Below are 26,772 nucleotides of genomic sequence, written 5' to 3'. Positions count from 1 at the left end.
AGGTTTAGGGAGAGGTATTTGTCAAAGCATTACAAACAACATAGGATAGACGAGTTCCATGACCTCCAACAGAATGGTCTCTCAGTGACCCAGTACAAGAGCAAGTTCTTCAAGCTCTTGCCATACATGGACTACCTGAAAGACGAGAAGCTTCTCGCCAACCATTTTATTAGAGGGTTGAATGTCGGCATAGCAGGACCAATGAGGATGTCCGCTCCAGAGAGCCTTCGGGTTGCCATGGAGAAGGCTTTGATAGCAGAGGAGATTTAGGTCAGGCCACAGGATACAAGGGATTATTTCCAAAACTGAAACCCTGTACCCCAAACATACGGGTTTCAGAAACCCCATTGGAAGGGAAATAACAGGCACACATCGGGGTTCTCCAAACCCCCTCCTTCGCAACAATCACAACAGAACCAGAGGCAGAGGCCTCCATAGAGTCAATAGGGTGCAAATCCCAAGCAGTGGTAGTCCCAAGGTTAGAGGCAAGATCAGGGATCTCATGTTCCTTACACACCTCCGGTGAGGACTCAACAATCCTCCAGGGGTAGGTACAGTGGTTCTAGCAGGACAGGGGGACAGTCTTTTTCTAGGCCTCAGGGCATCTAGTTTCAGGCACATGGTGCTTGTTTCACATGTGGAGCCATGGGGAACATGGTGAGATAGTGTCCTCAGGGTCAGATGGCAGGGAATCAGAGGATGGCAGCATTAGAGCCTATAGTTGGAGATATGGGTAGGTCCCATAGAGTCTTTGCAGCAATTGACAACCACCAGGTAGAGTACTAGGCCACAGTCATTTAGGTTGTAGGTATGATCAGAGGTAATAATGTATCTATATTATTTGATTCAGGAGCTACTGACTCCTTTATATCTCCTTTGGTTGTAGAGAATTGCAGGCTAGTGGCAACTAGATAAGGTGTCAGTTGGGAAGTGGAGTTAGCTTTAGGGGCTAAAGTATCAGTGGAATCAGAGGTTAGGGCATGTCAACTTCAGATTGGCAATACCACCACCTTAGTAGACCTTAGAGTTACACCACTTGGATCATATGGTATCATACTTGGCATGGATTGGCTTTATGCCTACAAAGCCAAAATGGATTACTGCCTGAAAGTGATCGAGTGTGAGGATGATCAGGGTTCACCCATAATAATCACCGGGATTGAGAGACCCGTGTCTCTTCGTATGATCTCCGCAATGCAGCTTAAGTGGAGCATGTGAAAGGGATGTTAGCTATTTGCCATCACCATCAGTGATAAAGGGGAAGAGGATGAAAAAGAAACATCGATTGATGACCATCCTATCCTTAAGGGATATTCAGACATGTTTCCTTCAGAGCTACTAGGAATGCCACCTCGTATAGAGATTGACTTTCATATAGACCTTGTACTAGGAGCTGAGCCAGTTTCAAGAGCACCTTACAGGATGACCACAAATGAGCTTAATGAGCTCAAGATGCAACTTGAGGAACTCCTAGAGAAGGGTTACATACATCCTAATGTATCCCCGTGGGGTGCACCAATCATCTTTATGAAGAAGAAGGATGAATCTCTTCAGTTATGAATGGATTATCGTCAGTTGAACAAAGTAACCATCAAGAACCGATATCCCTTACTCAAGATCGATGATTTTTTCAACCAACTTCAGTGTACCAAGGTATTTTCCAAAATTGATCTGAAGTCAGGATACCATCAATTGAGAATAGTGGAAAGTGATATCCACAAGACTGCATTTCGCACTAGATATGGCCACTATGAGATCACAGTGGTTCCATTCGGTCTTACAAATGCTCCAGCTATTTTCATGAGCCTCATGAATTGGGTATTCCACACATTTCTTGACCATTTTGTTATTGTGTTCCTCGATGACATATTGATATATTCTTGGAATGAGAAGGAGCATGAGGAGCACCTGAGGTAGGTTTTATAGTGTTTGAGGGACAATCAGTTGTTTGGCAGTTTGTCAAAGTGTGATTTCTTTCGTTCAAAGGTCAAGTACCTTGGGCACATTATTTTTGGTGATGGGATCTCAATTGACCCATCAAAGATCAGAGCTATTATGGATTGGCCAGTGCCAACCAATGTGACAGAGGTCAGGAGCTTCATTGGCTTAGCAGGTAATTACCGACACTTTGTTGAGGGATTCTCTAGAGTCACACATCCCATTACTTCTCTTCAGCATAAAGGGAAGAAATTTGAGTGGACAGAGAAGTGCAAGAGGGCCTTTCAAGAAATCAAAAAGGCACTTACTAGCACACCTATCCTTGTAGTACCAAATCCCTCATCTGACTTCATGGTTTGCACAGATGCTTCCCTAGAGGGTTTAGGAGCAGTCCTTATGCAGGATAGTAGGGCTATAGCTTTTGAGTCTAGGAAACTTAAGACTTATGATCTTAACTACCCTACTTATGACCTAGAGCTTGCAGCAGTAGTGCATGCACTTGTGAGGTGGAGACACTTCCTTTTGGGTCATCATTTTGAGCTTCATTTAGACCATCAGAGCCTTCAGTACATATTCACTCAACCAAACCTTAATGCACATCAGAGGAGATGGATGGAGTTCTTGTGCGAATATGATTTTGATGTTGCCTACATCAAAGGGAAAGAAAACATAGTTGCAGATGCCTTGAGTAGGAGACATTGCAAGGTATACACCATATCTAATGGCACAGATTTGAGAGATCGGATATTGCAGTAGTTGCTAGAGGATGGATGGTATTTAGAGGTTTGTCAGGTGATAAGATCTCAAGAAACTCTAGAAGGGAAATATATGGATTATTCCTTGGAGTCTGATGGACTATTACGCCATAGAGGGCGCATCTATGTACCTTCTTCTGGGGGATTGCGCGAGTTCATTGTCACGAAGGCTCATAGAGCTCCTTATGCAACACATCCCAGAGTGAAGAAGATGCATGCTGACTTGAGAAAGTTATATCATTGGCCAGGTATGTGGCAGCTCATTGTTGAGTTAGTAGCCCAATGCCTTCAGTGTTAAAGAGTCAAGGCAGAGCACCGCCATCCAGGTGGGTTGCTCCAGTCTCATGCTATACCAGAGTGGAAGTGGGATACTATATCCATGGATTTCATCATTGGCCTTCCTATGTCATCTCATCGCCATGATGCCATCTTGGTGACAGTTGACAAGTTGACTAAAGTGGCCAACTTTTCACCAGTTTGGACTACCTTCACAACACCAGCAGTAGCATAGGTGTTCTTGCAAGACATTGTCAGACTTCATGGAGTTCCACACAAGATTTTTTTTGACAGGGATTCCCTCTTCACTTCTTCCTTTTGGAAGGCATTATAGGCAGCTATGGGCACTAAGCTCAACTTCAATACAGCCTATCATCTAGAAATAGATGGTCAGACAAAGAGGGTTAACCAGGTGTTAGAGGATATGCTTTGCATGTATGTCATGGATCATCAGACCAGATGGGAAGAGTACCTTCCCTTAGTGGAGTTTTCCTGTAAAAATGGGCATCACGCTTCGTTGGGGATGCCACCCTATCAGGCATTATATGGCAGGCCTTGTAGGACACTGTTGAGTTGGGACCGCATAGAGGACAGAGTCGCTATTGGTCCTGAGATAGTTTGGGATATGGAACAATAGGTGGATTTGATTAGACAATGTCTTAGAGAGGCACATGATAGACAGAAGAAGTATGCAAATGCGAAGAGGATAGATCATAGCTACTTGGTTGGAGATAGAGTCTTTTTGAGAGTGCAACCACATAAGAGTTCAATTTGTTATGGAAAGGGTTCTAAGCTCACGCATTGCTTTGTAGGACTAGTTGCCTATCGTTTAGCATTGCCACCTAGCTTGTCATGCATCCACGATGTGTTTCATGTATCAATTTTAAGGAAGTATATCTATGATGAGTCTCATATTTTAGATTGGGATGCCTTGTAGGTGGAGTAGGATGGGCAGGTAGCTTTGCAGTCCATTCGCACTTTGGCATGCCAAACGCTAGCCCTTCGAGGTCGAGAGGTAGACCAAGTTAGGATCTAGTGGGATTGCTATGATGAGGTCACGGCTTCATGGGAGGACACAACACGTATGAGATCACAGTACCCCCATCTTTTTGATGAACTCCAGGAGCAAGTTCATGCCTAGAGGGGGAGGGTGTGAGGCTCTACCCCGACTCATCTTATCATTTCAGTATTTTTCATGTTGAGACTATTATGGATGCTTTATTTTTATGCATTATGGATTTGGAACCTATATGATTTCATGGTTTTGATAACATTGATATATATTCATACTTCATTTCTATGCATTATATATATAGAACTCTATATGATTCTAGAATAGGATTACTTTGTGATGATGTATGTCATTATCAAAATTGCAGGACTTTACTATAATGATAGAAATAGCATACATGTTTATGTATGGATCAAAATTATGAGGATTATGATAATTCCTTATGTGGATTTATTTAGATACAAGATATATTGATTTTGTTTAATATCAATTGTATGCAGAGTGTTTGATGTGTATTCTTATTCATGTGTTTAAATATTATATGAGGTTATTTGGAAGTACTAATGTGTAATTGAGATGCGCAGGAAAATTATCCATGTGACCATGGAAATATTATGGAGAACCAAACCTAGACCTATGTACGTTCATAAGGCCAGGGGTTGTCTATTTGGAGAGACAACACCCCATATGTATCGTATTTTATTTGTAATAGTGAATGATGCATGTGTGTTAAATTTTATTATTGATTTATTTAAAGCCAACAAGAGACAATTTCCAGGTGTAATTTTGTAAGGTATTTTATTGTGTCACTTGACACATGTATTGATATATGTCTTGAATTTTGACTTGTTTCTTGAAGGGAGTTGTTTAACTATAGCTTTTTCAAACATTTGAATGTGGTTCTAAAATTTCCTTGGGTGGAGAGTCTTTGGAGTGGTCAACTCAAGTTTGACCCGCAAATAAACTCCAGATGGGTTTATAAGGGGTCAAATGGATTCCTAGGGGTAGTTCAAAGGTGTTTCCTAAAGCCCATAAGGTATACCTATGAGTTAGGAGTGTTTTTAGGCATGTGTCTACTCCCATGTGACTATTTAGTCATCCCAAAAAGTGGATTTTCTAAAATGTGCGAAAATTCAAAATTAGAAGGTGCCATCTAGGTTAGATAACCTTCCCTTTTGATGAGAGATCCTTTTTGATCTATTTCTTAGTTTTTCCTTTTTCAATTTTTAGAAACCTATGAGAACACTCACTGAGGTCTTCTTAGGCAATAATGAGAGATTTTGTGGGTAATCACCCGCTCTACATTTTTGGAGACTGCAATTTTAAAAAGAATAGATTTGGTATAGGAATTTGGCTAAGTGTAGAGAAGGAAGGATTGTGGAATTGGGCTACTCATCCTCAAACTAGTTCTAGCATACCTTTGGGTAGATTTAAGGTTCATCATGTCTTTGTTTTTATGTTGCATGTTTATCTTGAAAAGATTGCTTGTTTGTAGAGGTTGGTTTCTTGTATTTTTCTTTGTGAAAATTATTTTGTGATCTATCTTTTATTTCTTGTATGCATTTTTTTGTGTCTTGGGAGTAACCAAGGCCTTCTACTCTTGGGAGAGTAGGATGGTCTTGCAGGTGGTGGAAGTTTGACAGCCCTCGAGTGAGAAACTCTCTTTATGAGAGTAAACTCAAGGGGTGTATTTGTGACCCTTGCTGCATGGCTTGGTTTGTGCATTTGGGAGTCATAAGGGGAGAAAGTATGGCATAGATGCCTTGGGGGGCATAAGGAATGAGGGGTTAATAATCTTATGAAATAACTTTGTTGTCCATGAGGTGGCATTGCATTCTACCATTCTTGCAGGCTCCTCAGGGTATTTGGTCCACTACCACCCATGTAAAATCATCACATTTTGTGATGAAGTGTAGCCTTGGTTGTGAAAGTGTTTGCTATATGTTTTTTTCCTTTCTTGTTGTGTTTGCATGTCTGTAAACTGTATAGGGCTTGGTTCTCCAAGCTCGGGGGTGGCTTCTAGTAAGCCTAGGCTGTGAGGTGAGCACTCCATGGTCATAGCCTATGATTTATTTGCAAGTTGTTTTGGAGAAAAGAAAAGGACAAGTAGAAGTTGCTGGATTTTTTTGTTTGCAGAAAAAGATTTCGCAATGGAGTATTTTATATTTTAAGTTGCAACAATGTGAAAGGGAAATTATATGTTGTAATTACTCTAAAAAGGGAATGTATCTATTTTTTTTAAAGTCCTCATTTGATAGAAATGAGAGATCCATTTGTAAGGTTGACTATATAGTAATTTAAATATACTTTAAGAAAATACATTATTTTTATTAAGTATTACTTTGTTGCAAAATGAATTATTTATGTTGAAGTTTAAGTTATGTATTGATCTTGAAATAGTGTTGATTGTATACGTGGTATTTTGAAAATGAAAGCTTAAAATTGCATGTGACTTCTAAAAATAAAAGATCAGTTTATTTCCTTATGCATATCTCTAAGGTTAAATTTAAATAATATCACATCTATATAGTTGATGTTTAAATTTATTGAATTCTGGCATTTACTTATTTGCAGAAAATATATTTCTATAGTTGTTGTTTAATTTTACTGGATTCTATCAATCATTTATTTGCAGAAAATAAATCTAAAGTCAATTAGGTTATCTCTGATTTATGGTCTTTAAAATAATGAAAAAAAAAATACATGGATTTAAATTAGAATATTTTAATCAATCTGTTTAAAAAGTTAAAAAAAAAAATATAATATCTATATTTCTACATAGTAAAGTTAGCTTTAGTTTTCTTATGGATCAAAAATATATAAATATATAAATATATATATATATATATATATATAATATATTATATTTGTTTTTAAATAAAAAAAAAGGGAAATTAATTTTTTTTTTAAAATGACCTTGGGTTTCGGGGAGCTCACCCCCCCCCCCCCCCCGCATAGTGGGCGGCGACTCCCAGTGGCGGCTGCAACCACCATTTTGGGCCGCAACCCACAGTTGGGGAGGCTTCGGCCCCCCTCTATGGGCGGTGCCCCACAATGGTGGCACTGCCAGGCTACGGGCCGCAATCCACAGCGATAACCAAGGCCGCCTCTGTGGGCCGTGACCCACAAGCTCGGAAGTGGTTGTCCCTGTGGGGAGCCTCCATGGCCTCCACCTCCATAACCCCTACCGCTACACTCCCATGGCCGCCGCTCCCCCATGTAAGAAACCTCGGCCCTACACAAAATAAAGAAACAAAAATAAAACCCTAGCTCGATTAGGGTTAGGGTAGTACAAAAGAATAAAGAAGAGATAAAAAAAGATGTAGGGGCATTTTTTTAATATATATATATTTTAATTAGGGTTTTCATGAGTAATTTTCTAATAATGTATGTTTTTAAAAGAAAAAAAAAGGGAATATCCTCACATATAATTATATAGGTGTTTAAATGATTAAATATATATATATGTGTGTGTGTGTGTGTGTGTGTGTGTAGACACACACACACACACACACACATATATATATATATATAACTCATGGATGTATAAATTTGACTTTAATTTAATTAATTTATTTAACATTCATATTTTAAATATGTTAAATAAACATTTAAATATGATGTCTTAAATTTTAAATTAGATAGGAGTTAATCATTTAGGAAATTTATTCTATTTGTAAGTTATTTGACTATAGGGAATATTTTTAGTCCACCTAGATATAGGGTTTTGAGATTAAACTTTATAGGACAAATTTCATTATGAATTTAATTGACCCTTTAGTCGATATAGTTCAACCACATTTTAATTATTGTTTAAATAAATTTTAGTCATTATAAACTAAGTGCTAGGACTAATTCATTTAGTTCTTAAAAGCAATTAATGAATATTGGAGATTAATATTATCTTCGTAAATTATTTTAGAGAGTTTTTTATTTAGTTAAGTTATTGATTAAAATTGTTGAGGTAGTAAAATAATTCTTTTAGTATTCCACAATTTGATTAACAATTATTATCACTTACTTGAGTTAGTGGTTAGAGTTAACTCACACATAGTTAAGATAAACTCGTTAGTGCATGGCATATAGTGAACTTTAATATTATAAGGTTGTTACTTTTAAAAAAAAAATTATCCCGTTCGTGCCCAAAAGTTTGGGCATGACAAAGAACATGGGTATGGGCAATCGATGCCCTAAACCTCCTCTCAACATTGTTGACTCGGTAGGGACCTAATTACAGAATTTTTTTTTTGCCCAACTTCTAAATCATGCTGCCATTACTTTGCTTATCATCTACAATTAGTCATAGCCATTAGAGCCCAATGCTTAGTCAATGTGAAACCCTAAATTTTACCCTGATTCTTTCTCAAGTTTCATCTCTCTTTCAGCATCATACATTTTCTTATCCCGCATCATTTTTCTTTGACCCTTAAGGCCCCTATGTGATAGAGAGGGATGCCCATCTTCCATGCTCAAACCTCTCCCGCAGCCTCCTTTTACTCCTTCAAAATCCACTCACAATGGTGGGATAAATCTTTTCAATTCGATCACCGTTCCCTGCATGCACATACTTGGAACCTCTGACTGCACCCAGGGTGGTGCAGAGAGCTATCTCCCGCTAGCCCACACCTTGCATTGTCACTTAATGGGATGCCTATGAGGTAAGAATGTTTAAAAGACATTTATAAAGTTTTTCTAAAAAAATTGCTCTCACATGTATCCCACAAGATGTTTTCCCTCTTTTAATCTTCTATGCAAGATAGGAGATATACCCTTTTCAAATGGGCTAAAGAAATGAAAGTCTTCCTTTTAGGGGGGCCACCAAACATCTTTTGGGAGGGAGAATAATATTTTACAAAGTTTTGAATCACTTGCTGAAGTGATTTACAATTTAATTTAAAATTTCACCCATCTAAAGAACATTCATTAGTCCTCCTTTTGCATGATAAATATATATATAAATCAATTGACTCAAAATATTCCTTTCGCCTCCCTTTTCTATCCGAGCCGATTAAATATAATACTATTTAAATCAATATAATTTAAATAGAACTTATTTAATTAAATAAACTTTAATAGGTCTTGGTAGATTGATCATTAGTTGGGCTTAAAGGTGGATCCGGCTAAAAAAAAATCGTTTCCTGACAACTAACTTGCTAGAATATGCTCTGAAACATTTGTTGGATATGTTTTGGATGTGAAAATTCAATCGGGCAAGAATTTAATTTGACACTTAACTACTTGAAGTTTTGACATAAACATACCCTGAACACATGTGCAAGAAGGTTTGAACTAATTAGGTCACATGTGCAAATTATTCACCCTTCAAGTTGGCTTCTTTGAATATCTAGAAAGTGGTGATTCTTAAACCCTGAAAAAGTGCACTCGGAATGGATCTTGAAAACTGATGAAATCATAAGTTGGGGGGCTGCAATCTAGAAATGTGGTAGAAACTTTTACAAAGAGTCATGGGCCACACTTGCTTTGAAATGCAGGTCAACTGGTCATGAAATAAAAAATCAAAAAGAGGGCTACTGACTGCTGCTTGACACTATTCAGTTTGCAAAACTAAACTTTTTGCAAACAGATTCAACTTTCAAAACTGAGCAAACGAATTCATGAGGCTATGCCACTTGGCATGGGGATTCAAAAAACTATAGAGAATCATGGGAAACTCTCTATTTGGCTCAAAAATAATTTGACACAAATATATAATTCCTCAAAGAGGGTTACTCAGAAAAGGTGCAAAACTGCAAATCAACAACTTAACTTCTGGACCTCCAAAGGAGACTTCACAAACTCATCAAATCTGGTCCAAGGAAGCTGTGAATGGAATCATAGCATCTTTGATAGGTTCTTAACACCCTTCCTAAGAGATTTTTCATGAAATTTCTCAGGTTCAAAAATATGAGCTCACCAACTGAGCTACAAAGGCTTGCTCTAAAAGGTGATTCAGAATGCAATGTACAAAATTTTGAGCCTGGGTCTTCAAAATTGGAAAAATAAATTGAAGTCCCAACAAATGGCACATATAGGCATATTCATTGCAAGAGGTCTTCTAAGACAAGGATCTCATTTGAGTCATTGACATGCAACTTTTATAAGATGATTCCAGAATGTGATGACTTTACGATGCCTTGATATCATGAATCAAAATGTGCCAATAAAAGACATGGGAGGGATATAGGGAGAGGCAGAAGACTAGACTATTTGACTCCAAATGAACTCGGGATAGCTGCAAGGGTTTCAAATGATAGCTAGAGATCAATAATGTGATCTCCTTCATGGGAAAAGACAAAGTTTTCTATACTCTCTGTTAGAATGAGCCCTAAAGGAGAAGTTGTTTGAATCGATTGAAAGGAAGGATGTCTTTAGGTTTTACAAGGATGTGTGTGAGGCACATTAAAAAGGAAAATTAAAAGGTAAAGACGTAGTTTGAGATTTGGTCAAGGATATCTTTTACAATTTAATACATCCAAAGGCATGGAGAAGGTATAGTATATCCACTAAATCCCTTTATGAGATGATCAAGTTACGGGAGGTCCTAGATTACATAGCTTTATTAGCTTGAATCTAGATGGTCCTTCAATTTCTACAACTTTGAGACAAGTTAGAAAGTCATTGGCATACATCCTAGGGGAGCATGACTACATTTTTGAGGCAGTAGGAAAAGTGTATGCTTCTTATAAAACCAAACATGGCTATATAAATGGCCCAGTTCCTGTCCACCTCACTAAAGATGAAATTTTTGCGAGAAAGTATGCTAGATGGGTAACAAAAAATGATACATTGGTGGGTTTTTGTGGTAATAACATCAATGCCAATCACATTTCTTGGTGACAGTTGGTGAGGAAGTTGTAGGCTATGATATCATAACAGATTCTTTTAAGAACAATGTTATTGGCTAGTATGCACATGTTATTATTGTAAACCCTTTACATGAAAAACTTCCTCATTTGGTTGTGGTTTCTCACCAAACATGCAATAGGTTCAATGCAAAAAAAAATTATTAACAATGGGAAAAAATAAAAAATTTGTGGAAGAGACATGTGGAAAATAATTAGGGACCTATTGTTGGTCATTCCTTAGATGGGGATAGTAGAAGAAGACACATTATGTTTATGGAGTATGTTTCAATAGAAGGTATTCGATATTAAATTCCTTGGGAAGGGTGGAGAATGAGCTGGTTGTCCAATGGTTGCAATGTAATAGGATTGCATGAACAGGACTAAATCCACAATGACAAAAATCTAGTGAATCCTTTATTTAGCAGTCGACGAGATTTGATTTTAAGAGAAGAGCTGATAAGTTTTAATCATGTTAGGATGGTTTATAACACTTTTAAAGTGGATGATCATAAGTTTAAAAGTGAAGATATAGAGAGGATAGATCGATAGAATTGGGGTTCAACACAATGAATTACTTTGAGGCATGTTCTGAGTTGTTTGAAAGAGATGAGAAGTGTTGAAATGTGGTGACTGATCAGCAAAGTACTGTACACTCAACACATATCTTCACGGGGGTCCGAGGCTGGGCTGGGCTCTAGGCAGGGGTTCGGGGGTAGCAGACCCCAAGAAAAGCAGGGGTTCGGGGGCGGGAGCTCCCGAGAAAAATTTTTTGGGGTATTTTTTTTTTGATGAAAACCAACATTGTAATAAAACCCTAAAAAGGGTGACTTTGTTTTTGCCCTAAAAATGCATGTTATAAGTGGTTGGGATGCTTAAGGCATTGTAAGGTTGATATACTATTTTTGCTGGATAATAAGAAAGATTGGATGGCTGTGTATGGTGGTCGTAACCCATTCTAGGTGAACCACGTTAAATCTCTATGTTATCTGTGTCCTATTTTATTTCTTTATCTTTTGTAATTAAATCTGCATATAATTGTTAGTTCATATTTGCTTTGGATCTTCTTGAAACCCTAACAATTGGTATCAGAGCGAGGTATTTTATAAATTGGCAGGACTCTCAGATTTGAGTGGGAGCAATGGAGGATTCCAAATTCAAGGTTGAAAAGTTTAATGACTAGAATTATCAATTATGGAAAATGCAAATGGAGGATTACCTGTATCAAAAGGATTTGTGGCGGCCATTGGAAGGAAAGGCAAAGAAAACGACCACAATGTCAGATGAAGAGTGGGACATTTTAGATAGAAAGGCACTGGGATCTATTTGATTGTGCCTTGCACCATCTGTAGCATTCAACATAACAGAAGCAAAAATGGCTGTAGATTTGATGGTAACATTGGCTAAGTTGTATGAGAAACCCTCAGCTTCGAATAATTTATTTCTTATGAAGCATTTTTTTAATTTGAAAATGAGTGAGGAAAGATCTGTAGCGGAGCACTTAAATGAATTTAATACAATTACCAGTCAATTGTCTTCAATAAAAATTACCTTTGCAGAAGAGGTTAGGGCTCTCTTGATTTTATGTTCTTTGCCAGAAAGTTGGAATAGTTTGGTTATGGCTGTAAGTAACTCTATCTCTGGTAAAAATAATTTGGTATTTGATGATATTGTTGGTGTTATCCTAAGCGAGGAAATATGAAGGAAAAGTACAGGTGAGACTCCAACATCATCGGGTAGTGTTTTGAATGTGGAGAACAGAGGAAGATCAAAGGAAAGAGGAAAAGACCCTTAGAATGAGAAGTCACGAGGGAAGTCAAAGAAAGGATGCTCTCAATCTAGAGGAAAGAAAGATTGCTGGTATTGCAGAAAGTCTGGTCATCTAAAGAAAGACTATTGGTCTTGAAAAAACAAAGAAGGAGACAAAAATGAAAATGACAGTAAGAAAGCTAATATTGCAAGTAATACTTTACAAGATGCTTTAATCTTATGTTTGGATAATGTTAATGATTCCTGGGTAATAGATTCTGGGGCTTCATTTCATGGTACACCCCATAGAAAATATTTTCTGGATTATGTTCAAGGTGATTTTGGATAGGTATATTTGGGTGATGATAAGCCCTGTCAAATTGTTGGAAAATGAAAGATAAAGATCAAGTTCCAAAATGGAAATGATTGGTTTCTGCAGGAGGTAAGACATGTTCCTAATTTAAGAAGAAATTTAATTTCTACAAGGCAACTAGGTGGAAGGTCGCTAAAGGATCATTAGTAATAGCTAAAGGTGTGAAGGTAGGCACATTATATCTGTGTACAGGTAACACTTACTCTACCCTAGCTGCTACAGATAAAGTTACTGCAGGGACAACAACAATAAATGTTGCAAGAACAAATTCGATAATGTGGCACCATAGGCTTGGGCACATGAGTGAGAAAGGGATGAAATCCCTTCACTCCAAAAATCTATTGCCAGGACTAAAGAAGATTGATTTAGAGTTTTATGAAAACTATGTTTATGGTAAACATAAAAGAGTCAGATTTCTCAAGGTTGGGAAAGAGAAGAAGAGTGAGAAGTTAGAGCTTGTACATTCAGATGTATGGGGACCGGCTCAAGTATCATCTCTTGGTGGCTTTTGTTATTATGTTATTTTTATTGATGACTCAACCAGAAAAACATGGGTATATTTCCTAAAATAAAAATCAGATGTTTTTGAAACTTTTAAGAAATGGAAAGCTTTGGTTGAGAATGAGACAGGAAAAAAGTTGAAGTGTCTCAGATCAGATAATGGAGGTGAGTATTGCAGCAAAGCATTTGAAGATTACTGCTCCTTAAATGGGATTCAAAAACAGAAGATAGTTCCAAGAACTTCACAGGAAAATGGTGTGTTAGAGAGAATGAATAGGACTATCATGGAACGTGCGAGGAGCATGAGACTGTATGCTAGATTGCCCTTACATTTTTGGGCAGATGTTGTACATACTATTGTCTATTTGATAAATAGAGGACCTTCAACCCCTTTGGATGGTGGTATTCTAGAGGAGGCATGGACTGGTAAAAAGGTAAATTATTCTTTTCTAAAAACTTTTGGTTGTGAAGCTTTTGTCCATGTTGATAAAGAAAACAGAACCAAGCTTGATGCTAAATCTCAGAAATGTATCTTCATTGGATATGGGATAGATGAATATGGCTATCGGTTATGGGATTTTGAAAATAAGAAAATAATTAGAAGTAGAGATATTATATTCAATGAGAAGGTTATGTATAAAGAACAGATGCAGGAAAAGAAGTATGAACAGGACAAACAAGAATATGTGGTGTTGGATGAGATTCCTGAAAAATGAAATGCCATAGGTACTTTATGCTTAGCAACAATAGATTGTCCCACAAACTCCTGCAAGTGTTAGACATTCTATGAGGACAAGTAGACCCCCTGAAATATTTTCTCCTTCTTTGTATTCTATTTTATTAACAGATTCTGTTGAACCAGAAGAATATGAAGAAGCAATGCAGGTAGATGCCAAACAACAATGGGAGCTAGGCATGAAAGAGGAGATGGACTCCTTGATGAAAAATAAGACTTGGGACTTAATCCCTTTACCTGTAGAAAAAAGAGCCTTGCCTAACAAATGGGTTTATTGGCTGAAGGAGGAGGAAGGAGGTTAGAAAAGATATAAGGCCAGACTTGTGGTAAAAGGTTTTGCACAGAAAAAGGGTATAGATTATGATGAAATATTTTCTCCAGTTGTAAAAATGACTTCAATTAGAACTGTACTTAGTCTTGTGGCTGCAGATGATTTACATCTTGAACAATTAGATGTCAAAATAGCTTTTCTCCATGGAGATTTGGAGGAGGAAATTTACATGTTGCAACCACAGGGATATGAGGTTAAAGGTAAGGAGAACTTGGTGTGCAGGTTGAAGAAAAGTCTGTATGGCCTAAAGCAAGCACCCTAACAATGGTATTTAAAATTTGATAGTTTCATGTCTGAACACGGTTATCATAGATGTCATTCTGATCATTGTGTATATTTTAAGAAATTTGATAATGGCAGTTATATTATCCTGTTGCTTTATGTTGATGACATGCTTGTTGATGGGTCTAACATGCAACATATAAATGATCTTAAACAAAAATTAGCCAGGTCATTTGCTATGAAGGATTTGGGTGCAACTAAGAAAATTCTCGGTATGAGGATTACATGAGATAGGAAAAATAGAACCTTGAATTTGTCCCAAAGTAAGTATATAAAGAAGGTATTGAAAAGATTTAACATGTAGGATGCAAAAGCAGTTAGTACACCTTTGGCTAGTCATTTCAATTTGACTAAGGAGATGTGCCCAAAAGCATAGGAAGAGGTTAATAAAATGTCTAACATCCCATATTCATCAGCTATTGGCAGTCTGATGTATGTAATGGTATGCACAAGGCCAAATATTGCACATGCAGTGGGAGTTGTGAGCAAGTTTATGAGTAATCCGGGTATGGAACTTTGGAATGCTGTGAAATGGATTCTTCGATATTTGAAAGGAACTACTACGAAGGCATTATGTTTCAAAGGATCTAATGCTGCTCTAAGTGGATTTGTTGACTCTGATCTGGTGGGTGATATTGATTCATGGAGGAGTACTATAGGGTATGTTTTTACTATAGGGGGAACTGCAGTCAGTTGGATTTCTAGGCTGCAAAAGGTTGTTGCACTTTCAACCACTGAAGCTGAGTATGTTGCTGCTACAAAAGCCAGCAAGGAGATGATTTGGTTGCAATATTTTCTAGAGGAATTGGGTCAAACACAAGAGGATAGCCCATAACATATTGATAGCCAGAGTGCCATTCATCTTGTGAAGAACTCTGCTTTTCATTCAAGGACAAAGCACATTCAGCTCAGGTACCACTTCATCCAAACTATTTTGGAGGAGGGTCAGTTATGGCTTGAGAAGATTCACACAAGTGAGAATCCTGCTGATATGTTCACAAAGGCAGTTCCATAAGAGAAGCTGATTTTTTCATCAGTTTTTGTTGGTCTTCTTGATTGATAATTGTGGAATTTATACCAGTCGAGTCCTAGTGTTTTATCTAGCGGATGTTGCATGTATAGTGGTGTCATGTAGTATCAGTCTCCAAGTGGGAGATTGTTGAAACATGGTGACTAATCAGCAAAGTACTGCACACTCAGCACGTATCCTCACTAGGGTTCGGGGCTGGGTTGGGCCCCGGGTAGGGGTTCAGGGGTGGTAGCCCCCAAGAAAAGTGGGGGTTCGAGGGCAGGAGCCCCCAAGAAAAAAAAATTTTGGGTATTTTTTTTTTTGATGAAAACCGACATTGTAATAAAACCCTAAAAACGCTGACTTTTTTTTTGCCCTAAAAACTCATGTTATAAGCGGCTGGGATGCTTAAGGCATTGTAAGGTTGATGTACTATTTTTGCTGGATAATAAGAAAGATTGGACGGCTGTGTATGGTGGATGTAACCCATTCTGGGTGAACCACATTAAATCTTTGTGTTATCTGTGTCCTGTTTTATTTCTTTATCTTTTGTATTTAAATCTGCATATAATTGTTAGTTCATATTTGCTTCAGATCTGCTTGAAACCCTAACAAGAAGCACATCCAGTGGAAGGGTAGAGAGGAAACTAGGTACAAAGACATATCTAATGATTTTTGGTGACTAAATTGACATTTTTGTCTCAGATTTTGACTCTTTGGCAAAGAGTGCGAAACACTTCACAACTTCACCATTTCTTCACATTATGGTTATGTTGGCTATGAAAAGAATCTAATAATAATGTCAACATAAATTTCATTAGTAGAGAGGCATATCAAGATGTGAAAATTTCTTGCCACTTTGTAGTTTTGTTTTTGAGAGTGTTTTGAGAAAAATACTCTCACTTGCCATGTGTTTTGTACCTGGCTAGGTCAGATGTATGTGAGAACTTCTTTAGCAAAGTTGGTGGGATGGTTGGATTAGAAAGGGCCTATGATTTCACCGACTTTCTTCACGTCGTTGGAACCCTAAATAGAGTTGTAGAAGAAGAATCAAATCCCCAAGGAATTCATTTTAATAAATCACATAAGTAGGAAGAAAGTATCTAAAATACATTGCACCCAAAAAGGGTACAAAACATTAACATATTATCAGAGTATGATGAAATGTCTACAAATGATAAAATTAGAGCAGCCCTCAAGATTGTCCCTGATTGAAGGATGCACAAGACATTTTATAATCTCTTGGCATGCGATCAAAGAATACCACAAAATATTCTTAGTGGGTTAAACCATGGATGAAGAACCAAAATTATCAAACATTCCAAGTTGTGGATGAAGTAATTGATGACTCTCCCCCAACTCATTCAAACTCTATATTCCAATCTATGTCTTCAATGACACACAATCATGGTAAATTGAAAATAATAGAAAGTTAGTGGAGACATGATTTAGATGAAATTTTAGATTTCATTGATTAAAATGTAAAAAATATTATAAAACTAGTGGTAGAGCTTGATGGTAAGGATTTGTTCAAAGTTTGCTTGGTTAGTTAGTTGAATCAAAATCTGGCATTATCCAAAAATAGGTTGACTAAACTAAGGAATGGGGTCTACTTTAGAAGAGATGAGAGGGCCTACAAAAGGTTGTTTCAATTAACTTTGGAACTGGATCAGATTGTCGGGTATTGTTTGAGAGCAATTCAATACCTCCCACTGAACATACTACAAGAAAAGGTGTTTCTCGAAGTACAACACAAGGTGTTTCTTGTGGAACCTAGTACATTGGAAGTGTTCAAAGAATACGAAGGAAGGATGGTAATAGGGTATTTGATTACCATAATAACATTGACCTTTTGGATAGGCCAGAAAGCTTCAAACATCAATTATGTTGGTACCAATGATAACTTTAAGAAACTCCCTCTTAAAAAATTGTATAAAATCTTGGCAAATATTTAATTTTAGAAAAAATAAAAATAAAAATTTATTGGCAAATCTTTCTTTTTTTTTTAAGAAAAATATTAATTTTATTGGTGTTTTTTTTAATATCAATTTTTTTGGTAGAAAATAATGGTGAATCTTGAAAAATAATAAGAGCATGCATTAATTACTATTGCAAATCCTTTCATTTTAAAAAATAGTTTTTTATAGAAAAGAAGAGGCTTGAAGGTGGAAATCATTAATGAGTTTAATGGGTAGACTCTACTTTATTTAGTTTCTACCATTAATTTTAAATAATCTAATAGCCTTCTTTGTATTTTGTGAAATAAAATATACCAACAATTTGTAATACTCATGGGGCCTAAAAATTGCTTTTAGACCATCGATTTTCATTGAGGTAATGAATTCAAAAGCAATTTCAACTCCCATGAGCATTATAACTTGTAGGTACAATTTGCCTCTTCGAATACAATGAAGGTCATTAGATTATATTTTAAATAAATGGTGGCAACTAAAGATTGTTGACATAACCCTAAACTAACTAATAATTATGATATATTATTGGGAATTAATTTAGATTTTTACAATAAATTATAAAATGTTGGTGAATTTGATCCAATCATGTATCTAATCTTTGAGTTAAAAAAAGTATTAAAATAAATTCTTTAGCGATTTAAATAACACTAAAATAAAATTTGTAAAAATGTGGTGATCCGGGTGACCTTAAAAGTTGAACTTATTAGCCAAATTTTGATTCCCAAACATCGAAAAATAGCCAATTGGCAAATATTAGCCACTAAAAAATTACTGATTGGTACAATAGAATAAAGGGGCACTATATGTACAAGTATGATCTGACAGATCATGCTTTTATCAAACTTGATTCTCTCATAGCAACAACCAACTTATCTTACAGTTCTAGGAATGATACATACAAATTAGAAGAAAGAGATAACAATTTTTTTTCATATTTTGTTAAAAATATGAACAAGGTGTATTTTTAAAACATTCTACTTTCTTCTTCACTATGTAATCACATATGTTAGATTGTTTAAAAATATTTTTTTTATCAAATCAAATATTTGTTTTATACTTTTTGAGTTCGGGTGTAATAAATATACTCGATGGTGAATGTACAAGATAACTCAACCAATTTGTTGCTACCTTCTTCTTGGTGTAAGTTTCTTTCACCAACCATTCATATTTTATAGTGAAATGAAATTGGAGAAAAGATAAAATATGTTCTAAATGAAATTCAATACAAATTGGGGTCTCACATGGTTATCCAAATGTCCAGATACATGGGTTGACAAAAATTTAGATGTCATTCATGATGTCAATGGGGTTATCAAATTGAATTTAAAGGTTCTTGAAGGTCATCAATCAAACAACTTGGCATAGTACATGCTCTATACAACTTTATAGGAATTATATTTGTATTATTTGAAATTAGGGCAATGCCCTCTATGAACTTGAATGAGACAAATTAGGTTGTCCCATTACAAGTTGATTGTTGGTGTTACCTATTGAAGGTGGACGCAAGTTTGTCTAGCCCTCTATTGCACCATTAATTTGTATCCTATTTCAACTTTGCATAATAATAAAGAAATTGATAAATTACAAAAGCTTCCTCATGAATTTGTTATCCTTACTTAACAATAACTATAAGTTATGTCTACCTTGCTGTAATATAATTACAAAATTTAAAAAAATTCCTTGAAATAAACCTGCAATTCATACTACACATTCCCAATTGATTGTAAAGGAAAATTAATGCACTGTAGACACATCCTTTCATATAAGTAAACACATAAAATAGGAGACAATCTAAATTTACTTGTATTCATTTCATTCAACTCAATTGTGTATACAATTTGGTGAAGAAGTAAAGAGTCTACAACTATCTTCTATTATCAAAAATCTTAAACATAATACATTCTACCTACCCAATATAATTTTTCAAAATAACTTGTAGATGGCCTTGAATTCCTTTTTATAATAACAAAGGAGCCAGAGAAGCTTTGAGCCATCTGCACATGTTTCAAAATCTCATTAGCCTAAACCAGAATATGCTCTTCATGAGAAATCATTTATCCTTTTGCGAGAATTCAGTGCAGGTCTTTATATGCTTATTATAAGCTTCAATAGCTATCGAAGAATTTTGTCTATCCAAGAACCTCGCACTGAACTTCGTTTGTGACATTCCTTCTAGCTTCTTATGAAGGTTTTCTTCTACATTTTCAGCATCACCAAATGCTTCATTCATTGTGCCATGGAGAAATACTTTCCCAAGTTCTTCTTTCCACTCATCTTTATTTTTATCTTCGTGTGTCCTTAAAAAATGCTGGTGGTTCCGTTTCTTGTAATTTATTAAAATTTAACAAAGATTTCCCTAGATGCCTTTGATAGTTATGGTATTCATTCAACAATAGATTTATCCTAACAATATATCCTTTGTCTCATCCATTATAGTTACTAATTGCAATTGAACATCATTATCAAATGACTTCCATTTTTCTCAAAAATTTATCAATTGTTGCTTTCTCTTTATGTACCTCTCAGTCAATTTCAATCCAAACTCTACTTTCCTTTGTCTTTTGACAAGACCAACAATATCTTGGTACCTAATACACATTCTTTTCAAATGAGGTAGCATTCTTACAAAATTAGCTTCGATCAATTTCTAAGCCATTTTGAACTTATAAATTTTTAGATCGTTACTAAGCCTTTGAGTTTCCTCTTGAGCCTTAGCCAATTGTCATCTATCCTCTTTTTCTTCTCAATGGCTAGGTCAATCTTCAATTGAGTAGAATGATGCTCTAAAAATAATAGAAGACCTTGTTGTGCACGGGAGCTCACTATCTAGGCAATATTATATCATGTGCATTCATATTGGGGGGTTTAATATCCCAAATAGTTTTAACAATATATTGCGTATTTGGTGAAAATAGGGGGAGTTTTATTTGGGATATGAAAAAATACAATATTTGGTGAAAATAGGGGGCTTTTAATTCCAATTGTGTATTGGGAGGGGTGACAAAAAAAAGAGTAGGGGAAAATATTTTTAAAAACTAGGGGTTATTTAATATGCCATGAATGCATGTGCTATAACCCAGGTTCACTAAGTGAAGCCCCCGTGTTGTTTTGTAGAGGTGCTTAATCTTTCATTTAGTTCACAATTCTTCCGATCCAACTTCTCATTCTTAGTTGTGAGCTTTTGTACTACAGCCCTAGCAAACAATGTAGTACTTACATTCAAATATGTAGCATGTTTTGCAGTGACATCTTCCACCCCGTAAACCATAAAATGCCCCAAAATATGTTATGGATCTACAATGGTGATAGGCCTCCTATCAGGTGGATACAAACACAATATAGACAACACTTTGTCACTAGGCTTAAAATCTAAACCATAAAACTACTTATCTATTCCTTCATCATTTAACTTCAAATCCAAATCTCAATATCTCTTCAGATTGTAAAAGGAAATGCAAGAGGATATATTTGTCCCTGGAAGGAGAATACATACCACTTCTTTTAGCAACTATCTTCCCTTCTCTAGGATCATGTCCTTAGTTTCTTCATAGACCTCCACCCAAAATTGTTTGACAACCTCATCTATTTTCTCTGGGGGGTATCAAGAGTTCTTTGATTCAATTTACTTCCCTTTAATTTGTTAATAAACAATTTTATCTCACTTGTATTGATGAAATCATCATTAGATATAAACTTTTGGGAAGCCAGAGATTTGAATTCATCTACTAAGAAATCAACAATCTCAACAACATCGTCATCTTGATAATTTGGGGGCTGGTAAGCTAGCATATGTGCTTGCATTTGTATTTTTTGCATAACCTCTTCCTCTTCCTCATGGGGTGCTTCACTTTCTCCAACATCATGTGATACTTCCAATCCTACTAATGGAGTGGGAGACATTGAGATAAAGGAGAAACATCCCTATGTCTTTCCACCATGATGGATGAGACACTAGATGAAGATGGGGAAATCATTGGCGCTTTTGATGTTAATCTAGATTCATGTTGGAGTAACAAATTTGTTCTTCTGACTTTATCATCAACATCTACAAATGCACCCTTGTATGTAGGGTCAACCAACTCTCTTGATTTATTATCTTGCCAGATTCATATCCATGCTTTAACCCTTTCCACAATGGCTTCATAAGTGGGGTGATTCCTTGTTAATTCCCCTTTGGGCATAAAAGTGTGACTGTATGCATGCAAACCTACACAACTTCTTACAAATGTGAAGTATCCTTTTGGATCAAATTTTTGACCCTCTAAATGTAGGGGTAACTTATAGCTATCCAAGAGATTGATGGATTTTCCAAATCCACTTGATGAAGAAACCTAAAAATCTCCAATATGAAGATAAGAAGGGAGAAAAGAGGCCTTATGTTTCTTATCAAATGGATAACCTACCCCACACATTTGTTTGATTATTTCTAGATATGCCAATCTATCAGGAACTTTCAAAGGAAAAAAATGTGGTTGTCCCTTAAATCCATATATTCTTATGTAAGTATACTTCCCTATAATGTACCAATAACCCCAATTATGGTTTATTTTAACCTTTATCTCTTGTTCCCTTCCCTTAGGCCTCAAGAACTTCATGATCTTATCTAACATGTTTGGAGGGTTATGACCAAATAAACAATATAGGTTTTTAACAAAATGATCCTCAAAACATAAATATTAGGCATGCATATAACCACGGTCCCAAATAGATGTCCACAACAACACAAGATGCCTTGCTCCATCATCATCAAATTCCTAAATGTATAAATAATTACTCTAGAATCTATTACTTTGTCCAAAAAATAGTAGTATATGCATCAACAAAGAATGCCATTTGAATATGACAATTGAACTATCCCTTTGGATATGGATTAGGACATTGTGAATCCCTTTTTCTACAAAGCGAGGATAGTCAAAAGGTCTATTTTCAACACTAATTTGGACATCATAAATTAAAACTATAAGTACCTCAGGCATGTGTAATTGTCCCTCAAAACAAAGAACTTGACACACATCATAATAAGTCATCTAAAAATACTTGTGAAACAAATCAACACTATAAGATGGTAGGTTTGGTTTGTCAAACTTTTGAAATTTTTTACCCAACTTGGGCCTATGAAGGGGTAGCAACTTTGTCCTATAAATCCCGTCCACACTATGGTATTCTTATTTCAAGCTACCCAGTTTAATAAACAATTCATTACCTACTACATCGTCCATGCCAAACACTTTACAAAAAGTGGCTTTATTGATTTCAATCAAGTTCCTATAAATTGATTGAATGCACCTTGTATTGGGATTGTATATCTTTGTAGTTACTCTAATCAAGTCAACATTTACAAAGACATTTGGGACTACCAATCGAGCCAACCCTAGCCTCTAGGGATTACACTTAGGCTCTTCTCTATTAGATTTGATGTAATAATATCTGAAAAATGTGTTGGCCTCTGAATGACATGTAAGATTCTTTATAATTCCTCTATGAGTCATGAGATCTGTCTGCACCTTGCAGTTCTTGGTATTTGAGAAAACCTTGGAAATTAAGCAATTAGGTCTTCACAGTGGTTTTTCTCCTTCTTTTGTTTTTGGGGGTTAGGGCACTCTATTGTAGAGGCTTTGGATGAGATTGACATGTTTTCTGGTTTCTTAATTTTATAGAGGAACGCTAAATTTTTTTTTATGGTTTTCTTCTTACTATGGCTATGGTTTCTAATTTGTTTAGCCTCTAAACTTTCATAAATTATAGACATACAAAAAAAAATGGGAAAGAAGGCAACTCACTATCCAAATTCCCAAGTGTCTACATTTCTCTTTAGCTTCTCTGCAACACAATCTCCAAAGCTTGAGCTTTCCGTTTCTTTCACTTTTAATCGATTTTTTGCTCAAAATTGAGAAAATTCTCTCGAATTGGTTCTTTTATCAACTATCTGTATACCATGTGTCTGCCATTAATATCTTTTGTGTGAGATTTAATTCCTTGGAATGAGAAGTTGAGCAGCTTTTAAACTCCATGATTGTCATCAATAAAATTTGAAAACAATTCACAATTTTTTTATTGATGGTCTGTTTTGCAACACTTGGCATTCTTGGGTAGTTCAAACATTTCAAAATCATCACTGATGAGTTTTGACTCTACTAAAAACCAATTAGAAAATGCTACTCTAACTTTTTGCTCAACTGGACACTGAACTTTCCCATATGTGTCACAATGTGTCATCATCGTCCTCCTGACATCATTCTGTTGATTGCACTATTTGATGACATGGATGCCACATATATGTCATGGTTTAGCAAACACCTCCATCTTTGAGTCATTGGGATGTGTAAGAATATTTTGCCGATGGTCATTTCTTCTAATGTGTATATCCATGTAGGCATTAGCAAGTTGACAAGATGATGTTTTAATGTCACCGAGAAGAAAAAAATCACCAACAAGATTTCTCTTTATGTGTATCCATCCACATGTGCATAGGCGAGTCGATCAGATACAATCAAAGCATTCCCTAAGCACATGATATCATTGATCTGTCCATGTTGGTATCATCAATTTGCTTGGATTGATGACCTTTCGGTGGGACCGTGACTTATTAGTGACTTAAATCATGTGCTTTGAAGATTAATTTACTAGGACATAATAGGGGACTTATGACTTTGGAAAAATAAAAAACATGACTTGAGAGATCGAGTGACTAGCAAGAAGGGGTCGGTCACAAAAATAATGTGAAAGGCTTAAGTCATGACTTAAGAGACTGAAAAATGACTATAGGAAGTAATCATGAGATGATAACTAAAAGAGACAAGGATTGCATGGGTAACTTTTATTCATTCTCCTTAAAATTTGTTGTTTAGGGAGGTATTTGGCTTAACCCTAAAAGTGATGACTCTAGTTTTTTGGCTCTAGTCCTTTTATTCATTCTCCTCAAAATTGTTTTTTTCTCATTTAATGCTTGGTTGAATTCCTTACATTCTTACCTTCCCTTATACATGTCGATGGACAAATGTGCATGGTGCTTCTAAGAATGATTATTTTTTCTACAAAAGATTTTGTGATGGATATTTTTTTGGATTTCTAGGACCCCTATTCATATCACATTTATTCCACATTTATGATCTCTCTCTCTATTATTTAGTTTTCTATATATTTGGGTATTTGTAGCATCTCTTTTTGCACTCCATTTCAATTCCTTCATTTGCCCACCATTTGCCTTGTTGCTTCTTGTAGCTTTGGATCTATGGATTCTTCTATCTGATTGATTTCTACAAAACAAAAATAATCTTTTCTTGGATAAATTTTAAATAGGTGACTCTTATGGGTTTTGAATTATTCCAACCCCCTCATCATTCATGTAGTAAAAAAAATCCCAAGGGAGGATTTCATCACTAGTTCTCATAGATACATAGTGAATACAAACATCCCTGTTGTATTCCTAGCTTCAATTATTAGGGTGACAGAAGCAAAAGTGACGACCATAGGATTATGTTAGAAGATCTTTGACAATGCTTATTTGGGAAAAATTGAAATAGTCATTCCTAATATTGACAACCGTTTCACCAGTTCACTCCCATAGGACTATTTTGCAACTCATCATGGGAATCCTCAAGTTCACAGGATGCCTATTCTTTATGGAAAATTGGTGGATGTGTTTGTACCAAGAACAACAAAAATTATCAACCCTATGAGATTTGTCCAAAGAGTTTTGGGTCTAAAGTTCAACAAAGGCATTGATTGGTTCAAGGAATACATCAATGATGAAGGTTTTGGCATAAACTACAAACCAAAGAATTATGGGTTAGTTATTGAAGAAGAAGTTTGGCCTTCTAGTTTTGATGATGAACCATAGTTGGGACACTTGGTGTGGTGGGGGAAGATATTCCAAGACCATCACTAAGGTCTAAGGGATGCTCTACCCCTTCATTTCTTATGCTTGCATGTCACTAATACTTTTAGTACTAGTTTATTTTGTTTACAATCTGAAAAATGTATAAGGACTTTGCTGGGTTATGTTAATCAATTATGTTGACTCAAGTATATTTTGATTTAATGTGAACTTTCTAAAAAGATGGAGATACTATAGACTGGGGTGTTCGATAGTTTTTTTTGTATATGATTAAATGGTTATAAAATACTGATTGAGCAAACAATGCACATATTAGAATTTTTGTATACTTTTCTCAATATAAAAAAAAAGTATATGAGTTATATAGTAAATCATTGGTTTGGATTCTCTCCCCTTGATTTCTTCTTGCATGTCACTACTACAATAGTTTCAATATTTGATTTTTTATTTTATAATCGAAAGAATGTATAAGGCTGCGGGCTATATTATATAAGTGATTTTTGGTTTTTTTTAAGGGACTTTTGTAGTTTCGCTTTTATTTCTCTTTTTGCATGTTATATAGTAATTCTACTAAATCCCTAGTTTAGATATGATTGTTTGGATTCCTAAGGTTTGTCTAGAATCCTTATAAATTTTTTAATACTTTTAAATTAGTAATAACAAGTGAAAAATTACAGAGATTGTGATAACCATTTTTTTTAACTTCGACAGTTCAACCCTACAATTATTGTTGACAATATCAACCAATAAGAAGATGAAGGAATGATTTTATTAAAATTATTTAAATGTTTAAAAATTTGGAAACTATAGGAATGCTAAAATAATGGAAAAATCATCTATAATGATGGTTAATTAAAAAAAAATTATGGCCATTCATTCTAATGTTTCCATCCACATGTGCATTGGTGAGTAGACAAGATAAATTTTTAATGTCTCTAGAACACATAATTTCATCGACAAGCATTCTCTTACTTTGAATGTTGGCCATTATAGCAACGTCATGTAATGGAATAATTTTATTAAAAATAAGATGAAGGAATAATTTTATTAAAATTATTTAAATGTTTAAAAAATTGGAAACTATAGGAATGCTAAAGCAATGAAAATATTGTCTACAATGATTGGTTGATTGAAAAAAATATTCTATTGATGGTCATT

Source organism: Cryptomeria japonica, chromosome 9 (assembly GCF_030272615.1).
Source record: "Cryptomeria japonica chromosome 9, Sugi_1.0, whole genome shotgun sequence".
NCBI classification, from domain to species: Eukaryota; Viridiplantae; Streptophyta; class Pinopsida; order Cupressales; family Cupressaceae; genus Cryptomeria; species Cryptomeria japonica.
The sequence above is the reverse complement of the archived record's forward strand: the minus strand, read 5'-3'. Positions refer to the sequence as shown.